Source organism: Aedes albopictus, chromosome 2 (genome assembly GCF_035046485.1).
Source record: "Aedes albopictus strain Foshan chromosome 2, AalbF5, whole genome shotgun sequence".
NCBI classification, from domain to species: Eukaryota; Metazoa; Arthropoda; class Insecta; order Diptera; family Culicidae; genus Aedes; species Aedes albopictus.
This window is the reverse complement of record NC_085137.1, coordinates 458,445,944-458,449,667: the sequence shown is the minus strand read 5'-3', so window position 1 is coordinate 458,449,667 and position 3,724 is coordinate 458,445,944. Positions and strand designations below refer to the sequence as shown.

Below are 3,724 nucleotides of genomic sequence, written 5' to 3'. Positions count from 1 at the left end.
CAAGCGAATATGTCTCAAAATCTGTAAACAGTACGCATGATTGGCTGATTACTGAGCGGACTGTATCATCTCACGGTAAATGGATGTAATTTTGTAGCTCCTGCTATAATTTTCAGACGATGCTTAACTTACGTGTTATTTAATTTTCATGATTTCTTTCTGTGCGTGTATATTCCCAACACAAGATGCATCTTGGACACTGCATCAAACCACCAACCGACCGACCTGACCAACCCCAGACCGGCGCAATGACGTATTTCAAACATCACACCGACTGCGGCTGACTGAAAGTTCCTTGACGGAATGGGGTCAACTCGACCTCCACCGGACCAGGTCTCGCTCGTCCCTTGGAACGGCCGGCCGAGGGGCGTACGCCGCAGGCCGGCAGAACCTTGACTCTGATCTAATAAAGTCCGCGTGAATCACTCAAGCAGTCAGTCAGCAGCGCTATATGCAAAAACTAGGATGCACCGCACCAAGCAGCTCTCTGCAGGGTTTGAGAAAAGTGCAGCCGGGGCACCTACCTATTTTCAGAACCGAGTATAGATCACACGAGGACGCGGGGACTTCCCGTACCCGTGCTCGACTCAGTACAACTGCGTGGATAGGTTGTTCATCATCAATCTAGAGGTAGAGGTACGTACTGCCGCTACGCGATGCAATTCCGTCCACGAGTGCGGAATTAATCAGGGAGACGCATTTAGATGCAACTGCGGCGAGTGCGATCTGCTCTGCTGGAGTGAGTTGGTTGGAGGTTAGTCGTCGTCATCGGCGTCGGTGCGAAAGCAAGATTTATTTATATAGAGGGAAAAAGGGTAATTTTAGTTGCACCAGCAATGAGGCCAGGAAGTGCGTGTCGACTTTGTGGCTTGAAGACTCGTCGGAAAGTGCAACGACAGTCAGTTTTGATTAATTTGACAAGCTGCTCAAGTGAACGAGTGAGTGAGTGAGTGAGTGGCGGTTTCAAGTTTATGAGTTCAAAAGCGGGCCATTTCGGGCGGGAAGTTGAAACTGGAGTTTAGGAAGTGAGTCATTTGATGGTTTTGAAACCGTGTCAGCTCAATAATTCAGGTAAATCTAATTAATGCCATATTAACGAAGATGACGCACTGGTGCCTCATCAGTAGCATAGAGGGTTCAAAAACTCATTTGAATTGTCAACTGTTATTGCATATCTTGAATCAAATTTCAGACTTTGTGTAACTTTCACAAAAAATATGGAAAACATCGTTGATAACAGGAACGCGATCGTTCCTAGCATAGAGCCTTCGTGGCGCAATCGGTTAGCGCGTTCGGCTGTTAACCGAAAGGTTGGTGGTTCGAGTCCACCCGGGGGCGGAATGTTTTTTTGTGGTTGTTCTTGTGCTATATCAGGCCGAAAATGTGGAAACGTCCAGAATCGAAGGAACCTGGAAACATTCAGAGGAATATCTGGGGAATTGGAGGGTTTGATAAACCTCTGGATACGTCCAAAAGAACCTCTGGAAATAATCAAAAGACCCTCTGAAAACGTGTAGAGAAACCTTTGAAAATGTCCAGAGAGGATCTTGTGAAAACGGCCTTAGCAACATTAGGAAAGTTGCTGAGGAACTTCTGAAAATGACTAGTTAAACCTCTGGAAACTTCCAATGGAATCTCTTGAAACGAGCAGAGCAGAGGTAAGATTTTTTTCTGTCACGTTTCACATGCTAACTGAGATACAAATTTTATCAGGTAAAATTAAGACTGGAATGAGCTCACCAAAATGCTACATGATATACGTACATCTTCAAGTGCATGCGGGCGCCCGCTTTTGCCTGTTTTACGATACAGCTTACGATAGTTGAAATAATTACGTCTGAATCGATTCCAAAAATATCGTTACATCCAACAATAGATTGGTGAGCTCGTTTTATCTTAATATTTTATTTTACTGCACCAGCAAATCGCGAAAAATTAAAAAAAGCTATACAAAACCATTCATCAACGAATCACTATACAGTTGAACGACACCTACTGATCCAGTCATCGTGTTCGCAAGCCTCCCTCCGGCCAAAGCCACAATTGGTTCACTCAGTCACCGGGTTTTTCTTTCACTTTTCACTAGGTCTAACGCATGTTACCCAGCTCGAATACCACTCCTCTCCCTTCTCTTCATCTTCTGAATTCGTCTCTAAGACGACAATCCAAGACGGAAAACAAGTGAGAGTGATCCGCACACGCCACAACCGTCTATCGTTGTCATCCATCCATCCACCCATCGATGCGATGGGAAGTCGCTTTGGTGCATCGTGCATCATAGACACAGCCCGTACCCGTACCATGTGGTGATGCCATGAGAGACGAGACGGGAGTCTCGTTTTTCATGGCCAATTGTGGCAATAGAAAATGAAAATCTCTCCGCTTCGTCGGATCCCTCTTCGTCCGACGACGGGGCTGCTGCATTTGCGGCAATTCCATTGCCAACCTGCATGTGCATGTGCACATATGCACATATACCCCTCTCGCAGAGTAGCACGATAGATAAAGCGAGTTAGCTACTTGATTTTTTCATGTTGGTGATGATTTCTCCCATCATCGTTGTCGTCGCCGCCGAACGTCTTCATATCAGAAGAATGGAAACTTTCGATTTCCTTTCCCTTTGCTGACTGGCTGCCTGGCTTAGGTTGATGCTGTCGATATGTAGTAGATTGTCACCCGCTGACGATAACAACGTTGCTACACTGGCTGCTACAATAACAAAACCCGTAATTGAAAGGAAAAGTGTTTGATGAAGGGTTTTTTTCTGTGGATAGGAAATTTTGATTGATTCACCTACAACTACATGATCTTTCAGTAAACAAGTTCAAAAAAGTAACGAATTTAACACAATATGTGACGAAAAATACTTAAATTAAACATCTGCGTGCAACAAAGTGAAATAATTACATGGAATTAGCTCACCAAATCACAATTTGGGGTGGACATATTGTTAAAAGTATGTGACGTACTCTTTTTTTTTCAAATCATGTATTGCCATATGATAAAGCAATTGCTTTAATAAGTTGCTCACATATTTACCCTCCCAGTGACAATTTCTGACTACGCCACTTGACGTATCTAGTGAATGGGCAATATTTCAAATATTGCACAAAATCGGTTCTGATGTCAATATGAATACAATATTTTAAAAGCCAACACCCATCAAGAATGCCAAGAGGTCCATAGAAAAACACACACAAAATTTTGGAAATATTCAGAAGCTGAAAGAAGACGAAAAAATACATATTTTATTGAGAATTTTCATGAAAAAAGGTCATTTTTTTCAAAAATCGCCCTACGGAAATCTCAAAATGATTTTTTTAATCGAAATGTTCTACAAAAATGCTTCAAACATATGTATATCTTTCATTTAAGGGTTAAGCACCTTGACTTTTCACATATTGATTTTTATGTGGGACAGCCTACCCTATAGAGAACCTTTTTGCTTCTCTTTCTTCTTAAAATTCAACCATAGTTATCAGCCAATTTTCGTGTTTTCTAGAAGCTCCACAAAAATTTATTAAGAAATTTCTCAAAATATTCATTCTGGGGTTTCTTTCAAGCATTCCATTGTGAATTGCTCTGACAATTTACAAATTGACAACTGCAGACATTTTTTCTAAAATTGTATCAGATATTTATCAGAGTTTTTATTTAGAAAAAATACGCACAGTTCTCCAGGAATTCCTCCTGGCATCCTTGGAATCTCTCCTTGAAGTCTTCG

The 3,724-nt window shown here is 42.1% G+C and overlaps 1 non-coding gene across 1 annotated transcript; it reads left to right on the top strand.

Annotated features, from left to right (window-relative positions):
• The first annotated feature begins 1,264 nt into the window (after window positions 1-1,264).
• On the top strand, window positions 1,265-1,338 carry Trnan-guu (transfer RNA asparagine (anticodon GUU)). The gene has a single exon. It is a non-coding gene; the product is annotated as a tRNA-Asn (tRNA).
• The last annotated feature ends 2,386 nt before the right edge of the window (window positions 1,339-3,724 follow it).